Here is a 19,561-nt window from a genome sequence, read left to right on the forward strand (position 1 = left end):
TGCATGAACAAAGCTCTTTGGCCTGGTCTATGATGATGGAGTGAGTACTAGTACACAGATGCATGGTATGATTTACCTGCAGCCAAGATATGGCTTTGTTTCTGTACCTACAGTTGGTAACAAACCCCAACAACAGTCATACAAATTCTCATAACCTCCCTCAGAGAGAACAAGACAAGATCTTGACAGACATGATACAGGATGACTTTCCTCAAGAAATGGGCCTGAAAGATTGAACCCATTCCTCAGAGAGTCTCTCAGGAACCTAATGATGTATGGGAAAGATTAGTCTAAGGGACTCCCATATACTGTTAATTTTGTGGTGAGCCTTATTTGAATATCAGGCATGACAACAGAGAGAGAGTACAAAACAGTTTTCATTTTCATACATCTTTGAAATTAGCAGCCAGGGATTTTGCTCAGAAAGAAAGCTTTTTGGGTTCTGAACTGCAAAAATGGGATTCGGACACCTTTTATTTTTCTTTCTGTTTAGCAGTAAAAGTCAACTGAACAGTGGCTAAAAAAATAAAGGAGGTATTTTGCTTACTCAGAGGTTATTTTTCCTGCAGGTATTGTCCTGTAACACTCCAGATTTGTTTGCTTAAATCTGTAATGAATTCAGTTATCTGAGAATGAGGTAGAAAATTCCTATCAAAAAACCTACAGCTGAGAAGCATATTAGATTTATGAGAGGGGTGAGAGTAGATGCTGTGTCTAAGAAAAGGTTAATGTGAGAATATTGGGAGGAGGTGAATCTAAAGCAGATGCAATGGGAACAGGGGAGAAACTGCCCTGGAAACAATAAGAAGATAATGAAAAAGTCAATTTTTCCTCTAGTAATGGCCGCTACAGGGCATCTAGCAGAGGAGGAAGATTTTGAGCATAGCTTATTCCACTCCTGTATTGCTAAGCAACATGCTCAGGCTTCAACTGTTGTGGCTCAGAATGGAAACAATGAAGAAAATATGTGAGTTGTAGGGGAGGAGGAGGCAGGTGACACAGGTCTTGTTAATGTAAACGAAGTGTGTTACAAGCTGGCCCCAAATGCCAGATTTTCTGCTATGCAGTTATGTGTTGAGATGGAGTCTAGGGAGAAATACACATGTTAGAATCCAGGATTTTTTGTGCCTGGCTCTGCATTCAAGTCCACGTAAGCACTGCTTCAGTCCCAGCACCTTCCCTCACCAGCGGTACAGCCACCATCCATCTGCCTCCCAGCCAAAAAAAGTTTCTCCTCTGGGTGAGGGACCACAGAAGGGAGGACTACTACTCTCACAAAGGGAGTACGACATGGCAAAGGTTGTGACAGAGTGATCAACTCTCCGAAAATACTGCTTTTTGCCAGGTTACCTATGAATTTTTTCAGGTGATCAGCTTTTGCCTTGGTCATTTTTACACTTGAATGTTACTTGAGTGAGCTAAAGGTTGGTTAAAAAGTGGCACCAACCTTGCTGCAGGTAGAGGGAAATGGCAGCTGTTCTGGCTTTCCTCCTCTTGCAGAATGTGGTCTGGAAGCCATGGCTGGCAATTGTTCTCCCTACAGGGCAGTGTTGCAGGCTGAGCTGAGAGCACTGTGGGGCAGAGCCTCAAGAGCTGTTTCAGTTTCTCAGTTGCTATTTAAGCTGAAGAATTCCTCTTTTGGCATTTTTTTTTACGAGTTTATTTTTATTATTTTCTTTCTAAGCTGTCAGGTCCTGAAGATTTAGGTTTAGATTTGGTTCTGCATTATTTTCTACTTTTTTGATAATCCTGTGAAAAAGAGTATAAAACACAGATACAGCAGTTGCCACAGCATATCCCTGCTGCCCAGTGTAAATCACTGCATATGCTGCAAGGAAGTGAAGGAACTGCTCAGGGGCTAACTGGGTTTAAATGCATCATGTTATTTTTATACTTGACCTTCTGTTCAAGAATTTTCTAGGTTGTCCCTAATTTTCTGGGCTGTTTAATATAGCCTTATCTCCCCCTTTGCATAGAGCTGATCCTTCATTAGATCCCTTTGGAGTACTCCAACAATCAGTAATGACTTTTTATCAGCCGGTGTGGGCAAGAATGTGCTGAAGTGTACTGAGTAATTATAACAAACTTTTTTTTCTTGCAAAATCAAGCCCTCAACCTTTAAAATCAACCTCCTCTGCCAAGCTTGGCCTTAAAATGCTTTGAAGTTAAATTATGTAAAGAGAAGAAATCTAGCAGAGGATGCTTTTCTGACACAAGCCATGACATTCTTATTTAAACTCCTGCATCCTCTGCCAAAGATCCTGAAAGCTTTTGGGACCAACCAGCTCAAAGAGACCCGTGTAATCCAATTCTGAAACTATGGACACATGAAGCTTTGCCAGGACACAAGAGCTGCAAATTCCTTACTAACCCTAAGCTGATCTTTTTCTCTCTGTTGCTTCTAACTTGGTCCTTTGAAGAGGTTTCATTCCTCATATTAGCTCAAATGGAATATTTTTATTTGTTGCAGTTCGTCTGCATACACAGGGCTTGAATTTGTCACTGGACCCCAACTCAGCTGAAATCTCAGCATTCACCAGTTGCTCAGCTCTAGGAATGATGCAGAGAGCTATTAGAATTACCAGTAACAGTTCACAGGGTAATAAATAGTGGAAAGGAGGTTTTCCTGCCAGGACAGCACGTCCAGAGTGGTTTTATGGTAGAAAAAAAATCCCCTGCCTTTGACTTTAGGGGAGCTTTGTTTAATTTCTAGATTTGTCACAGACACATTCAATTGTGGTTATGTCTAATCTCTGCTCCTAGAACAAATGCTTTCCATAAATAATATAATTATCTAATCTTGTAATAGTATAATACTTTCTGTGACCTTTAAAGTGGCTATGAATTTAAAACCACCTTTCTTATTCTTTATTTTGAGTTTGTATTGAGAGCAAGAAGATGCAGTACCTTTGCTAGTCCCTGGGAGTCACAGTTTTAATACTTATTGCAGCTGTAGAAGTATCATCAGCTGGATATCAGGAAGGTAGTGGTGGCTGGGACCCTTTCCTTGGAGAAATTCTGCTGAAAGAGAATGCTGCTTCTACTAAAAATATCAGTTCTGCAATAGTAAGCATTTTTTCCTCCATCAAAAGCTTAAATTGTGCAAAATGTTGCAGTTTTTCTGACGAGATTTTCAATTTTTAATTCTGCTTTGGTTTTGATCTGAAACTGTTCTCTTTTCAACCCTACTATTGAATGGCTTCAAAACAAACCATCCAGCTACGTTTCCTTAAGAGCAGCTTCAGCTGAAGTAGCATCTGAATACTGGTACATCTGAATGTAAGTGATATTCAGTTAACTCTTTTCTCGTGCACAGATGTGGTTGGAATTTTTTTCTGCCTGTTTCTCCACTTAATCATGCATTCCATGGAGCTGTGCAAATTTCAATTAACAGTTCCAATGCGAAAATTACAAATGCTTAATTTTTACATTATATTATTATGCTTGTCTGAAAAATCCCAAACAACAGCTATTTTTGTATTTTTGTTCCACAGTGAATTTTCAGATTTTCCATTTGAGTAGGAGCTTGAATTTCTTCGGTGTTGAGTTTTGGTGTATTGGGACTTCAAAATCTTAGAATCATAGAATCACGGAATATCCTGAGTTGGAAGGGAGTCATCAAGGATCATCTAAGTCCAGCTCCTGGCTCTGCATGGGACAGCCCCAAGAATCCCAGCAGGTGCCTGGGAGTCCAAATGCTTCTTGAACTCTGCCAGGCCTGGTGCTGTGATCCCTTCCCTGGGGAGCCTGTTCAGTGCCCAACCACCCTCTGGGGGAAGAACCTTTCCCTAATACCCAACTTAAAATTCCTCTGAATCTTGAAAACTCTTATTCAAGCAACTTAGAAAGCTAATGAGCTTATTGTAGAAAGCCTGCAGCACAGAAAGGTGTTGCTGTTGTTTTAAGGAAGGTGACATGAAATGCAGTATTTTCAGTGTTTCGGTCACTGTGACCTGCAAAGCTTTGACTGTAGCTGAGATTTAAACCCAGCAATCCCAAATGCACATTTTCTTTGTTGCTGAAGGACTGTCATCCTTTCCTGAAGGCTTTAACAGACTGAAGTAGAAGTTCTGACTCGTTTGTTCTGTGGCCAATGGGCTATTTGGGCAATGGGTCATGGCATGAAAACACCATTAATCCTGGCTGCTTTGCAGGACTGCTGGGAAAAAATGGTGAAGTGCTGCTGGTGAATTTTAGCAACAGAACTGAGAATCTTATTTGTATAATACATACAAATTATATACATATTATATATATATATATAAAATCTTATTTGTACAACAAGACTCACTGGCATGGATAATACAGTAAGTAATGATGACTGCATTCCAAAGGGATAAAGGCTAAATATCTGGAGGTTAAATGTCACAAACATTACTTTTCAGTACAATCTGTTGAAATCCTGGGGCCACCTGAAATGCCAGATGACCGTACTTAGTTCTATATTTTAAAAATTACATTGTAGAATACTTGAACATATAAAGTATAGGAGGTTTCTTTCAGTATTTAAATTAGAACTGGTATACTTCAGAAAATTTCTGTGTTCTAATGTAAAAATTCTCCTTCTGCTATCTGATATTTGAATCAAAAATCTTCAACTGCATAATTTGAGTGAAAGGACCAGATTTGTGAAACTTCTCAGGCATTTAGATCCCTTGAAATAGGTGCATCACTGAAATAAACAGGACTGAGAACTTAAAGTCTACTCTTTATTTCATAGTGCTCATAAAGTTGAATCTGCTGTCGATGAGCTCAAATTTGCTAAACTTTAGTGTTCATATTAAAGGATTCAAGGTGAGAGCCTTTTTTTTTTAAATTTTGGAAACAACTGTTAGATACAAAAAAAATACTACATTCAGTTCAGTGCCTTTCAGAGTAACTTAATTGCAGCCAAACTGACATTCTGCTGTAAAGATACACACATCCTCTCCCCTTCCCTCAGCAGCAGCCTGAGCAGATGGATGAGCTTTGTGCTGTGCCCTGAAGGTGAACCAGCTTTGGGATGTGTCTCAGACCATGGTGCAAAGTGACTTGATTTAAGGGCCCTCCACTGAGATTGCTTGTCACCAATCCATATTCCCGGGTAGGGATTTGCTGCAGTCAGTCCTGGAGACAGGGCTTGGATGGGTAAGTCCTGGTGTGTATTGGGCTATTCATGATCTCCATTATATCCTTCCAGTAGTGAAAAGCCTGGGAGGGTTCTGTGGCCTTGTATCCCTAAAGCAAGGTAGGAGATGATTATTAATTTAGCAGCGAAACAAGCAGCAAACACTCCAGCAAAGTAGACTTTTTGGTGTCATGTAGAGTGACCTTTAAAAAAGCTGTCGGTACAATTTTTTGCCACACTTCCTAACGTGCTGCTGCACATTTTTGGTTATAGGGGCTTTCAGTCCTTAGGGGCAGATTTTGTATTAAAGGAAGCAAATCACAGAAACCATAGAAAACTTGTAACACATGATTGAATTAGGGTCCAAAACACGAATCTTGTGTCCAGCTTTAGGTGTGTCTGTATGCAGGTGTTATTATTTATGTCCTTTCTGAATACGAATTTGAAGGGGTTGGCAGAACTCAGTGGGGCTCTGTGAGTGTGGCCAGCACAGGGGGCTCAGTCGCAGGAGCAGACAGGTCTTGCCTGTTACCCAGGAGCTGTGTCAGGGCTGTGAGGGCTGTTGGCTTCATCTCCCAGACTTCTGGCATGGCCTGGCCTGTCCTTCACCAGGACTGGGATAAGTGTGCATGTCTGAGTCTTCTCTGGATTTCTGCATGTTCATCACTTTCATCTGGATTAAAACCCCAAACAAACTGGTTAGTTAAAGAGTTATTTAATTTATTTCTGTTAAATAAAGAATTGGTTAGACTTTAAGTTGATGCATGAGGAAATTTTCCCAGGACAGAAGACATAGGAGGTCTCCTTCACTGCTGGAACTTTTCTAGGAATTTCTGGTAGAGATGTTAACTTCCTTTTTCATGTTTAATGGTGTTTTTTCAGGTTTTTGGTCCTGGAAGCTATAGCAGAAGTCCTTGATGCCATTTGTGACCACAGGAACTTGTGGCAGAGGGCCCAATAAGGCACTAAGTCACTGCCAAGGCACTCTTTGTTGTCTAAACAGTTTTGTAGTTTCACCTCATTCAAGATAAAATAGCTGGGAAAATTTTTGCTAAATATTGACAAGACAGGCAGTTTTATTTGTTTTATATAAAGGGGACTGATGGAAGGGTTTGAGGAGATGCTGAACCAAGCTTTCAGGATTACAGTTTCAGAGAGGGATGGAGGAAGAAAGAAAAGAAGGGAGGAAGGGGTTCTGCTATGCCACAGGTTTTCATAAGATGTTAGATCCTTTCCATCTAGCTGCCTTCCCAGTGGCTACTGCTAGTCTGTCCTTTTGGGACTTTCTTGAGAAAGAAGAAATGAATTTGCAGATATGCCAAAAGCAAAGTGATTCATATGTGATATTTCCTGAAGAGAGAAATCCATGGCAAACCCCTCTCCCTGGAGAAAAATGGACTCATGGGGTTATAGGTTGAAGTCTCTAAGAGGATGGGTCTTTCAAACATCGTTTGTAATACCTGACCTTACCCCTTACAGACCTGTTGCCCTCCAGGATAGAAGTCTCCTGGGGACACAAGTGTCCTGCAAACCTACATATCACCATGCATGCTAAGGACTGCATGTCTCAAAGATTTCAGTGGGAAAAGTGGTGCAGGCAGGGTAGGATGAGGCCTGTGGTTGTGTGCAGTGAGTGATACCTACCCACAGATCTGCTTTTGGCTGCAGCTGCCTGGCTATCTGTCTGTGCAGAGACCATAAACTGGATGGACTGGTGTTTGTGTTTGGGAGGAAGCCTGTCAGAGGCACACTGCTCTACAGCCTCAATAACCTTTTTCTTTTCAGGTAAGCAAGTGAGCTATTTCTGGCAGAACATAAGGGGAACTTTAAAGTCTTGAAGAGATACTATAACCAGTAGGATTTTATTTGGTGGTGGTGGAAACGCCTGTTGGGAGCAGCTTTGGCAAAGGAAACATGACATGTTTCCCTGTACTGCAAACATACCATCTATTCACTGTGACAGTGTAGTCAGAGCAGACTGCTGTACCCACTTTTCCCTTGGAAAGCAAAAATAATTGTTTAATTTACTTTTCTGAGAATATAATCAGACTTGGGTTCTGCAAATCACTGCTTGGGCTGCCAATCTCCTGTGACACATGTCCTGGGATTTGCTCCTGAACCCAGCCATGCCCCTGAGGTCCAGGTACCTGTTGGCTGTCTGGACAGTTGTCACCTGGAGGTGCTTGGTGAGGGCCTTCCCTGCAGAGAGCAGTGGGATATGCTTCAGAGTACCTTTCTTCTGATGTGCAAAATGTAGGGAAGGCAGAGTGATCCAGAGGAGCAGCTGGTGTGTCCTGTTCTCTGTCATGGAATGAAGACCAGGTAGGGACTAGGCAGTGTCCAGCTCCTGCAAAGCCAAATGGTGATGTTCTGGCTTTAAATTAGCCTAGTTTGCAAGGTACCACTCAATTCTATAAAAATATCTGCATTTAACTGAAACAACATGGACACGGTGGTGTATCACAGCTATTACCTCAAGCTTAGCTAGCAGCAATTTAGTGATGAAAGTAAGGTAGATTAAATAAGATCTCATTAATAAAATTTCATTTAAATATCTTAAAAAGAAATCAAGCATCAATATGGTTTGTTGTTTTGGGGTTTTTTTAAAATTGAATTGGCAAGTCACATCTGTATTTTGTTGGATGCCATGACTTTGCTATCAGACAGCAGCATTTGTCATCAAAGCAAATGTCTTGGGAAGGGGAGTGGACTAAATCTGTAGTGAAACTAAGTGCCACATTTGTGTTTACAGTTGAAGGCTGCTATGAGTTTTTATGAACCACCTCAGGAGTAGCAGCTGCAGCTTCTTTGGGAGGATATTTGCTCTGATATTAAGGGAATGGCAAGTGGAGGAGAACAATGAGCTTATATTTGGCTAGGACTTAACAGGTTCTATTACAGGTAGTATGATGTATATTAAATAGATCCAACTTGCTGATATAAGTTCGTCTCTCTAGTAATAGAAAGGAGCCCACTTAATGCCTGTGTTTACGGTTGTTGCTCCATCTTCCTACACCATGTGGAAGAAAAGCAGCTCTGATAAAACATCTATGTATTAAGGATCTAATTTAAATTCTTCCACTGGTTGCAGTGGAGTAGGCTTTTGGTGAAGCTGCTGTGTCTTGTCTTTGCTGCTTTTTGTTACTGCACAAGTCTAAGACATTTACATGTATTCTGGGTTAATTACAGCCAGAGTGGTACCATTTCCTGGTAGTGAAAGCTCTGATAAGGATACTCCTGTGGAAAAAGGACTCAACAGCAGAGACTGAAATTCTGCTTCATCATTTTCTGCCCAGTCCTAACAGTAAAACAAGTCCTTGAGAATTGTAAAGCTCCCTGTTGTGCAAAGTCTGAGGTTGGGCAGCCTGTTTGTCTGGGAGGTGGTAGAGACTGAGACCCTTTAAATGCCACTGCATTGCCTTTTTATTTATTATTCATTCAGTGAATGTATCAAATAGCTACAGGCATCCATCTATCATTCTGAGGCCTGTCCCATCAATTCAAACACACAGCTGCACAAAGGGACGGCCTCTCAATATACTCACCTCTGTCCCCGGCCTCCTCACCAGTCTGCAAAATAAAAATAAAGGCTGATGGATGAGTTACCCGCACAAGCAGCTATTTTAGTTCTTTCCTCTGGGTTTCGTGATGATATTTTAGCCTCTCCTTTCTCTGAGGGAGGTAAGAAACAAGTGACAAGTGCCTCCCAGGGCGTTCAGTGAAATGAAGCTTTTGATGAATCCATATCTGCTCGATCCCCTTTGAACCCCGAGTGCTCTGCTGCCCGTGCCCAGCTCCTCGGTGCACAGCACCCAAGGGTTTCTGGCTTGGGCACACTACCCCGACCTCAAGGCCAGATGCTGGCATGGGCAGAGTTCCACAGCTGTCATCAGACACTGTGTTCAGTTTTTGAGTCTGAAAATAAGTGAAGTGGCCAGACTTTTCCAGTGTTATTCAAAAGCTGCATTTTTTTCCCCCAGACTAGTGAAAACCACCTTGATTGGTCTCTGTCTCAGACAATTGTTTAGTTAACCTGGGAGATTTCAATCCATTTGGATTTTTTCCTCACATTTTATCATAGCAATGCTTTCAACTGAAGCTCTCAAGGTTTTTTTTTGCATTTGAAATGAGCAGAGTTCAGGAAAAAACCCTTTAGTGTCACATTTGTGCTGTCTGTTTAGAATATGTTTTTGTTCAGAGCTCAAGATACAAAGCTAAAGGTAGAGTTTTTTCAGTCCATCTCTCTCCCTCCTTCCCATTCACATGGTGCAAGTGCAGATGAGAAGAACTTCACTGAAAACTGCCAACAGTTAAAATCTTCTTTCAAGTTCTAAAATAATTCATCCAGATTTCAGTGTTGTTGAGCTTGTTCTGGGGCACTGGAGAAATGCATGAGCCACAGACAAAGATACAATTTAATGTGCTTTTTAGGTGCATATCCACAGTTAAAATTGACTTTGTGATTCTCCTTGCCTTTCTAATCTTTGCCTAAAGAAATAGGTTTGCAAATACATACAGTCTAACCAATATCTCTGTTTAAATCTGAAAACCTATTCTAGGGAGAATTTTTTCCAGTTGCTTGGTCCTGTTACCCAGAATCACATCTCTTTTAGAGTACCCTATTATTTATGACAACAAGCATGATGATGATCAGCATAAAACCGTAGAACCAATAAAAATTCCTCTAACCAAATGTATGCTGAACATATCCTAAGGCATTAAAGAAGTCAAGTGGATCAAGGAGTAGCTACTACTTTGCAGACATCTGGTAAAAGCCCAGATTGTTTCTGAATGTCCCCCAGCAACGAAAAAGTGCTATAGACAAAGAAATAACCAGTATTGCAAAAACATCTGCTAATTTCATGTTCACTGGGGAATTCACATCACAAAAAAATGTCGCTCCTTCATTTGCAGTTACCTGGATTGCTTTTTAGTTACGACTAGATAGTGCAAGTTGGGTAATGGCAAAATGATTTCCAATTGACACAGTTTTTAAAAATATTCAGCTAATTTTATTTATTATGAGAACCAGTGTCTGACTCTGCACTTCCTGATGGCAGCACACAGGGGTTTGTGGCTCATTCTCCCCTTCCTCGTGCAGTTCTGCTTTGCTGGGTGAACAGCCTGTTCCTGCAGCATCAGGGATCTCTGGTGTGGCTGGGTCAGGCTGCATTAGCAGGAGCGATTCCCTGGCTCTCCTACTGTTCTCATCTCCAAAGGAAGATGAGGGAGAAGATTTTAGCAATACAAGGGCAGTAGAGGATACGGAAATTTTCCAAAGAAATGGCTGTGCAGTGGTTGGAGCTCTGGCTTGAAGCATCAAGAAAGAGGGTGCCCAGGGGGGTATTCCCCTGTGCTCTTAACTCCTTCTCTGAAAATTTATCATTCTTCCTTAGGCAGCTCCTGCAGAGCTTACAGGCTCTGCACTGTGGCTTCTCTTAAACTTCACTAAGCAGCACGAGACAAGTTATCCTGCTTCTCTTTGCTATGAAATGTAAATTCAGAACAACTCAGTCCTGACTGGGCCTTTGCTCACACCTGTGCCCTGGGGTGTGGCTGGGGGCACACCTGGGGCTCATTGGACCTCCTGAGGATCAACCCGGTTCAGCTGGGCAGGATTCTCTGCCTGCTCTGCCATTCCTGCCCCGTGCTCAGTGTGAGGGGAGCACAGAGCCTGTCGTTCCTGGGGTAGCTTCAGTGCCCCTATTCAGGATCAAAATATCTCCTGCTTTTTGTTGGAGGCTGTGCTGTGGTTTGCAGAGGGTACAGGAACGGGAAAGCCTCTGGAGGGACCTGGAAAGTGAAGGTTTGTACTGCTGGAAAGTGGGACCTTCTGTGAATAGCAATGTGTTTGCAAAAGATTTGAGGTTTTCAGTGGGGAACTGCCTTTTTTTTTTTTTTTGTTTCAAGTGGAAGTCAGCTTTCAGCTAATATAGATTTATCCACTTTGGGATACAAAATCCTGCTTTCTACTCTGTGCTATTTTTCCTGAATGCCACAGGAGGCTTTATTTTTCCCTGACAGCTAGCTAAAGGGCACGTTTATTTGACAACTCCTTCATCAGTGAAAAAGTAGAAAAGACATTAATCTAAGGCCATGTGCAGCATAGTAGTACCAAGGAGTTCAATTTTACTTCAGAAAGCAATAGAGGAGGCTTCTTACAGTGGTGTGGGGTTAACTGGGAGATCAAATTTCTCTAAGTCAGTTCTAATGTGTGATCTGCATGTGGAGAAAACTGCTTTCCAGGAATAAATCTGGTGTAAGTGGTAGGGGATGGGGGCGATGGGTAGGAGGAGAGTGGAGAAGCTCCCATGGTGAAAGAAGTGGGAGAAGCTTCTTGGGGTGTTCTTGGATCACACAGGATAAGCTCTACCTGCTGTGAGTTACAGCATTGTACTAATTACCTTAGCCTGGATTTTTAAAATTATTTATATTAAAGCACCATGTAGAGGCCTGACTCAGGTTACTATGCACACACAATTCAAAGGCAGTCCTTGCATTGAAGAACTTTTCAGGAAAGGAAACTAGATCAGTATTTCTTACATGTGTGATTTGTTATTGGCCCCGCGGGAGTTTTCATGGCCTTGATGGGACATTGTAGCAATGTATGGTAAGATGGGTGCCTTGAAGGGACAGCAGTCCTCGAGAGAGTAAAATCCAAATGTAGCTGCTGTAGATAAACAGGTGAAGGGCCCCTGGAAGCTCCTAAGACTATGTATATGTCTAAATCTAGACATGTGGCTTACACTGCTGTGAAACAGGAAAGTAATCAGAGGAGGGAGGGGGAGAGAGCAGAGGATTGTGAACTTCTTGTGTGCACTGGCTCAGGGCACAGCCCCAAGTACCAGGAATGAACTCCTGGCTCCTCTGAGGGTTTTGTAGTTCTGTTATTGACATCAGTTGAGACAAGGTTTCCCAAGTCTTTGTTTCCCTTTTATAGCCTTTTATTATGATCTGACCGACTGAAAAGGTTTGGGCTTGTGCAGATAAATCCTTTTCAGGCATTGAATTTTCCTGACAGTTTTAAATGTCAATCTGTTCTTAGTTGGAGGATTAGTGAGGCTTATTATAGACTATGTTAATTTAGTCTGTATATGTAGACCTGCATTTATAAGTAGCATGGAAACATGTGTTAACAGTTTTACATAATGACAGGTAAAACACTTGTCAATGTTTCAGCTGTCAATGAGAGGAGTCTGAAAGCTTGTCCACAAATGCTTTCCTGGGCAGGCAGAGCTTCCCTGCTTTGCCAGGGGATCAAGAAAGACCTTTCCTTGTGGACAGAGGAAAGAAAAAAACTTAGGTAAGTTGACAACACAGTCAGTGGGGATTTGGTGTGTAGTGTTGACAAGTGCCACCTAAGATGAGACCAATCTAATTTGATTCCCATTAAAATGCAGTATTTGAGGTTTAATTCATCCTTGTCTGTACCCAAGGCTGACATTACTTACTACAAGAAGCTGCTTTAGTGTTTGAAAAAAAACCCAACCCACAACCCAATCCCCAAACTTTAATTACACAGAATGTTAGAAATGAACCTTGAGAAAGAGAAATCTGTGCTAGTTGTGGGGAAAAAAAATAAAGGGAAGTCATAAATCCTTTAGTGACATGTTTTTTAGAAAATGGATTCCTTTGTCAGTTTTATTTTTACACCAGGAAGAAACTGTGCCTTTTACAGATGAGGAGCTTGTATAGTTCTTTGTAGGACAGTATTTCTGGTATTCACAAGAAAGCAGACTAAACAGAAAATGTGAATTAGTAATTTCTGCAAGTTAAAGTGGAACAATCCCTTTTAACACATAATTAGATTAAGTGGAGTCTTTACAATTTGGAATACTGATTTGCAATATGCATGAGGTGCAAACTGTATATTAATTCATGTTTCTATATTTGCTTTGGGTAGTTGTCGTATAAAAAAGTTGGTTAAAAATAAACATATATTAATTTTGGAAAATAAAAAGACTAGCAGAAAGGCAAACTTGGTGCTGGGGCCTCTCTTGTTTGTGCATTATTGGAAATAGTAAAGTTTCTCATTGTTAGGTTAGTGCAATAAAGAGCTGAGCATCTACTGCTGATGGAGGAGCCAGAGAAGAATCCAGATTTCACTCCTGTGACTTTGAGATAACGGGAGTGAAACGCAGAAATGTTTGTTTAACTTTGAACACATGAAGAGAACAAATCTGAGTAATGCAGTGCATGTGGAGTGCTTTTTTCAAAGTCACATTGATAATGACGTTCTTCCTTGCAGGCTGGGAATTAAAGGAAGAGTATTTATACTGAGAGTCTCTGTTTTGTATGGGATAGGAAGCTCAAATCTGCACCACTTTGTGTGTGGCTGTGCTAAGGAATGAGTCATTTTGGTGTAGCACTGAACAGCTTCTACCACTAAGGCACATTTATTACCTTTTAAAGTCACCTGCTCTGCTCCACTTGAGATTCCAGCATTGGTTTTTCTCTGCTGCTCTAGGAGTCTGTGCTAGAGTTTTAAAGAAACGATCCACATAGTGACTTTAAGGAAGAAATCCAATAATGGTTGTTTCGTTTGTTTATATGCTGCCCTGCACATTCCAGTAGTTGTTAACTAAGTGAAGTTATCGAAGTCAGTATCTTGCTGTCTTTATTGCTTGTTGTAAAAGTGTGGTACTTGTAGCTGGGGTGAAGGGATTGTTTGCTATTAATAAAAGGCTGGGATTATTTTTGTAACCTTGGCTTCATGTGGCATCTCTCTGTTAAACACCCATGACTTGCCCTTACGAGACAGAAAAGTGTAAAGGGGAAAAATGGTGTGTTTAAAGTACTGTAGGATCAAGTGTTTCTGAGGCCTCTGTGTTGGTGGCAGGGGAAAGCAGGGCTGGGTGTCCTCACAAAGGCAGCCAGCGACACCAGCTCCCCAGGGCTGCACAGGGCTCTGGGCTGTGTCTGGTGCTTCTGTCAAGGACAGGTAGCAGAGGAGGCCAGCACAGGCTGTGCTGAGAGAGACAGGCAGCCACACCCAGCACCTTTAGAGGGGAAGCGGCTCTGTTAGTGTGGTTCTGTGCCAGGGACAGTCCCCTGTAGGTCAGAGAGGCACTGGAAGCCATCTCAGATGCAGCTGCCTAGCAGGAGTTTCACTGTTCAGGGCTGCTCTTCGAGGTACTGTCCTCACCTTAAAGCAGTGACCAGGGCTGGAGGGAGTGGTGTTGTCTTGGGCCCTCTGAAACTAAGTTTCCAGTGTCCATTACTTTTGGTGTCAGGGGTGTGTTGATGACAGTGCCTCTCATTGTGGGTTGAGTGTCATGACATCCCCCATTCCTCCTGAGGTTGAACTGATCTAACCTTATCACACTTAATTTATCCGATGACATATAGTTTGTTTTGATGTTTGTTTTTCTGACAGTCACTTCCATTCCCAAAAGAAACAGCGTTACTCTAGTGCTAATGATGCATCCCTGTGTCCACAGGGTACCAGTGGAGCAGTATGTTAAATACAAACCTTCAGAAAACACATCCTCGTGGCCGCTTAAACTTTGTACTCACAACCCAGCAGTGTAGAAATGAACCTGGGGTCCTGTGATGCAACAACATGGGATGCACCACAAAACACATATAGTCTATGAGGTGAGCAGCTGAGCTGGAAATATAACCACTGAATTCAAGGTGCCAAATTAGTTTAGTAGGGGGAGATGTAAAGCATTTTTCACAGATTGAAATGAATTGCTGTAGGTTATGATGCCCATGACCTTTAAATATTTTTGACAGTAAAGCATAACCTGTTCTCAGGAGAAGAAAATCCCCATCACAAAAGGATACCTTCTTACATTATTCAATCCTTTGTTGTGCGTGGATAAGTAATTTTATTTGGAAAAGTTGGTGTGATTTCATCATGAGGATGCCCTCTGCTTTAATTCAATCTCCCTGACCTAAGTTCAAACCCATCACACATTGTAGCAACTGCAAATAATTCCTTTGTAAAGATTGTCAGAAGTGAAATGAGGTTAAGTCAAAACCCCTCAGCTCTGCAGAATGCATGACTAGCACACATGAAGGGGTGATTGGCAATTGCTGGCCCAAGTGTCAGTTTTAAATTGTCCTTGCAAGACTTGTCATCCTCAATCAAAGTTCAGCTCAAAGACAAGGAAATTAGAGAAGTGCCTGTATGAGTTGATCTCAGCTTGAGAATGCTCAACAAGAGTGTAAAAGTTTAAGATAATTTACGAAATGATAGAAATGTAACTTTCTCTCCACCTGAATGTTAATGGCTAATACTATAAGCTACTTTCACACTGGTTTTAATGTTCTGCCTTAGCCTTAAATCCTGGTTTTGGCTGGGATAGAGTTCATTTTGGTTTTAGTAGCTGGTACTGTGCTGCATATTGAATTTAATATGAGAATAATGTCAATAACACACTGATAGTTTAGCAGTAGCTGAGTAGTGTTCACTCTAAGTCAAGGACTTCTCAGTGTCTCGTGCTCTACCAGTGTAGCAGATGCACAAACAGCCGGGAGGGATTGTGGCCAGGAGAGCTGACCAGAACTGGCCAAAAGATATCTCACCCCATAGAACATCCTGCCCAGTACAGAAACTGGGGGGAGTTGCCCAGAGGCCACTAATCACTGCTTGGGGCTGGGCTGGGCATCGGTCAGCGGGAGGTGAGCAATGGTATCGTGCATCATTTGTAGGTTTTGGGTTTTATTCCTATCTCTCAGTCTCCTTTTCATCATCATAATTACTATTATTATATTTTACTTCAATTATTAAAGTGTTCTTGTCTGAACCCATGGATTTTGCCTTTTTGTGATTCTCCTCATCATCCAGCTGGGGGTGGGCGAGTGAGTGGCTGTGTGGTACTGAGTTGCTGACCAGGGTTAAATCACAGCACCTTACTAGGTCAAATTTTAAAAGTATTCAGGGACAGGCATGTAGGTGACAAGTAGAGTTTGCAAAGCACAGGAGACTAAGTCTGTCAAGCCACCAGCAGGACTTGTGTCTTCGGGCTGACTGGATATTAGGGCTTGTGAGAGGAAAGCAGTTTCTTAGCTTGTACCTTTGAGATGCCAAAATACTTATGAAGATAAAAGTCAGTCATCTCTGAGCCTGTAGAGTCTTCTAAATGCCTGTTTGGTTTTGGCTGGTACCTTTTTTTTTTTTTTTTATGAGATGCATTCTGTGCTTTCTTTGGAATGTAGATTTTATTCTGCAGTAGAGTTTTGAAAACTTGGCAGGTTAAAATAAGGTGTCTTTATATTAACACACTGAACATGGAGTTGTGTTCTCCAAGTGGTGGTGTTTGCATAGGTGATGTTCTTGGTCCTATGAGTTTGCACTTAAAAGAAGCTTCTTCCTGGCTCTTAATCAAAGGTCAATATTAAAAGATGTAAATCCTGCCTGTATTAGGATGGGGGAAGTATATCAGAGTAATTATATCAGTATAGTTGCCCTTGTGCTGCCTTTCTGAAGTCACCACCTTTCTTGCCTTGTTTTTGCTAGAATTAATCTCCCATCCTGTTCCTAGAGGAGCAGGAAAAGACACTGACCACAAAGAGTTATTGGTGAGCTGACTTTCAGCAGCCACTAACAGATGGGGCCAAAGGTGGAAAAAAACCCCCAACCAGTAGTCTTTTAAAAACAAACCAACCCCCATTTAATAGAGCTCAGTTTTACTAAGGTAATAGCTGTGGAAACTTTACTCCTTTAAGAAGGGGGAAACTAAGGAGTAGGAAATACTAAATTTCTCTCTCATTCTCTCTGTTTTTGAATAATAATATAGAAAAACCAGAGGGGGGAAAAAACCCCTTTACCGTACCTTTTCTGCATATATGTAAGATAATTGGAAACGTCTCTTTGTGCTTTATATCCAGCTACTTCTATGAGCTTCTCTGCAATGTATCTTTCAAAGTTAAATTTTACTTGACACCTTTCTGGGTGACCATTAATTTAGCTTGTAAGAGAGTCTTGAAATCTTTGATACTGATATTGTGTTGCTGCAATTACTGCCTGTGGTCCTGCGGCCATACTAAAGTAAAAAGGGCTGCATACTTTCCTTTTAAGTCAATCCCTTAGAGGCTCAATCAGTTTGATTTCTGAAACCTGTGCTTGACAGTGAAGATGATTAAATTCTGCTGGTATCAAGGCTGGGTTCAAAACCTGGGTGCAATGTCATGTTCTCATAGTGAAGTTTATTATACTAGATTTTGATGTTTAAGAATCCAGGTTTCAAAAAAAACCCCCAAATAAGTCTTCCAAGAGTATGAGAAGGCGTGTGGAGCTGGGTAGAAAGTTAGGCCAAAAACAATAGATCAAGATTTATGAGGCACAGACCTTTTGGTCATGTTGAGTTACTTCTTTAAGCATGTTTTTGCAGTAGTAACTGGGGTTGCTGCTTGTCCCTGGGCAGCAATGGGTCATCAAGTCGAAGCAGAGGTCGAATGCAAACTAATGCCCATGCTTTGATGTATATTTCTGTCAGTTTTTTGCAGTGTAAGGAAATGCAGTAAATTGCCCCAGAACTCAATTGAACATAAGTTTCTAGGGCTCTCATGGATCTCTCTCACTTTGAGATTATCTGCATTAGCTTTTATATGACATTTTCAGGCTTATCTAAGATGCAACTGAAGAATTTATATCCGAGAAGAACTGATTCCTCCATTTCCAGTGCCACAGACTCTCATGCTCCACCCGCCTGTTACATCAGACTGTCTAGAATTGGCCTAGATCACTGTTATTATTTTGGTTGAGAAAAGCAACACTCCATTTTACCCCCAATTGCTCTCATAAATTATACTAGGAAACGTCTGTCAAGTAATAGGAAGCAATGTATCCTTGGAAATGAAAGGGACGGAACTGTTAAAAATAATCCACTCCTCAGTAATTGTAGCATCCTTCTCCAAGCCTTGGAGTCAGGGCATTGAGCCAGGCAAGAATAAGAGCTGGGTAAATGGGAGAGAGGGATTTTACCACTTTGTTAGTTAAGGTAATGTTTGTGGGAAATGATAAGCCCATCCTAATTTACCCTAAAGGACTCTGTCTAGCACAGCTCTTCCTTAAGGAAGATTTTAATGATTGTTGGTGATTCTTGAGTCCTGAGGAAACCTTAGTCCAGGGTGTGATCCTGGAACTCAATGAACTTCATCTCCTCGAGGAGTTACTCAGCAGGCCCAAAACAGACACACTGAACTACTGCCCAAACATTTTCCTGAATTAAGGGCATCGAGCTATCCCTCTGAGTCAATCCTTGCACTTGTGACTGTGTATATGGCTTCTGTTTTTCATTAACTTTTCAACAGGAAATTTCTTGGCAGAAATATTTTCATCACTGAAGTGATTTTACACCTATAGGAATGACTGTCTATAAAAAAAAAAAGGCATTCTTAAAGGTAATGGCATACCTGAGGATATCTGCATGTAAGCCTTTATTGCTGTCAGTAGGAAAGACAAAATGCTTTCCAATCATCAGAAAATTAACCATTTGATATCCAGTGTGGGTGTGAATGGATTTAATGATGCACTCATACATTTCTGCACTGAGATAACTGAAGAAAACATGAATAAGATAGGCTGTTAGAAAAGGTAGGGGAGAATTGCATGTTATTTCTATGGATGAACTGTCCTGGGTGACCAAACCTGTGAATGCAGCTGTGCAGTACTGGGGAAGTAACTACGTCCCTCGCAATAGTTTCAGTATCCAAGGCTGCTCTGATGAAAGGTTTTGCTTCTGGTTTTCTGCAGTGTAAATGGGTGCCCAGATGTACCCAGAACACATGGAATTTTTCAACTCTGAGCTCTGTTATGAAAATTGTTGGTTCCATCTAAGCCCACAATTACTTTCTGTGAAATTAGTGAAACAGTCTCACTACCACTACAGTTGAGAATATCTGAAATAGTTACTGGGATCCTGAAATTCATGGAGGAAGGAATTTTCTTCCACTAGAGGAATTTTATCTAAGTAACTGTGATTATTTGAATTATTTTCTTCTTGAGATTGTAAGCAAACACAACATTATTCTTTCTGACTGAAGGTGATGTAGATCCTCACTAAGCAGCAGGGTAATGTGAAACAAACCTTAACCACATGACTGCCTGCAGCCCATGAGAGAAGTGCCCTTAATTTCCCTGAATTAATCTTAAAGATGGAATAAAGAAGTATGAGGCATTATTCCAAGCAGGAGAAAATGCATCAGTGAAATGATTTCATTGTGGGAAAACCGACTTGGATTTCATGCTATTGCTTTAGACAAATGAAATTAAAAGGCAGTTCTTATATAGCTGTGTATTTACTTTCTAAACAAATGGGATCCCATTCAGTCTCAGTTCTCTTTTAATTCTCTCTCTTGCTGATGCAGATTGACCTTTTGCTCCAAAATTTAAAATCAAAATGCAACTCCTCTCTGTGGACACAGATACAGCCCAGAACAGAAGATACGGTACTTGGAAATAATAGCATAGTTCACATACAATTATACATAAGAGATATAAGG

General features: G+C 41.2%; 2 long non-coding RNA genes across 2 annotated transcripts in view; one reads left to right on the top strand and one right to left on the bottom strand.

Annotated features, from left to right (window-relative positions):
- LOC113948077 overlaps positions 1-19,561 on the top strand; it is a 269,176-nt gene that overhangs the window by 200,858 nt on the left and 48,757 nt on the right. The gene's annotated exons all lie outside the window — the stretch shown is intronic.
- Positions 13,537-14,601, bottom strand: LOC113948078. Its single transcript, XR_003527977.1, has 3 exons — positions 14,580-14,601; positions 14,423-14,486; positions 13,537-13,578 (listed from the first exon to the last, which is right to left on the bottom strand). It is a non-coding gene; the product is annotated as an uncharacterized LOC113948078 (long non-coding RNA).

This window comes from Corapipo altera, unplaced genomic scaffold (genome assembly GCF_003945725.1).
Source record: "Corapipo altera isolate COAL_440 unplaced genomic scaffold, ASM394572v1 65, whole genome shotgun sequence".
Lineage (NCBI taxonomy): Eukaryota > Metazoa > Chordata > Aves > Passeriformes > Pipridae > Corapipo > Corapipo altera.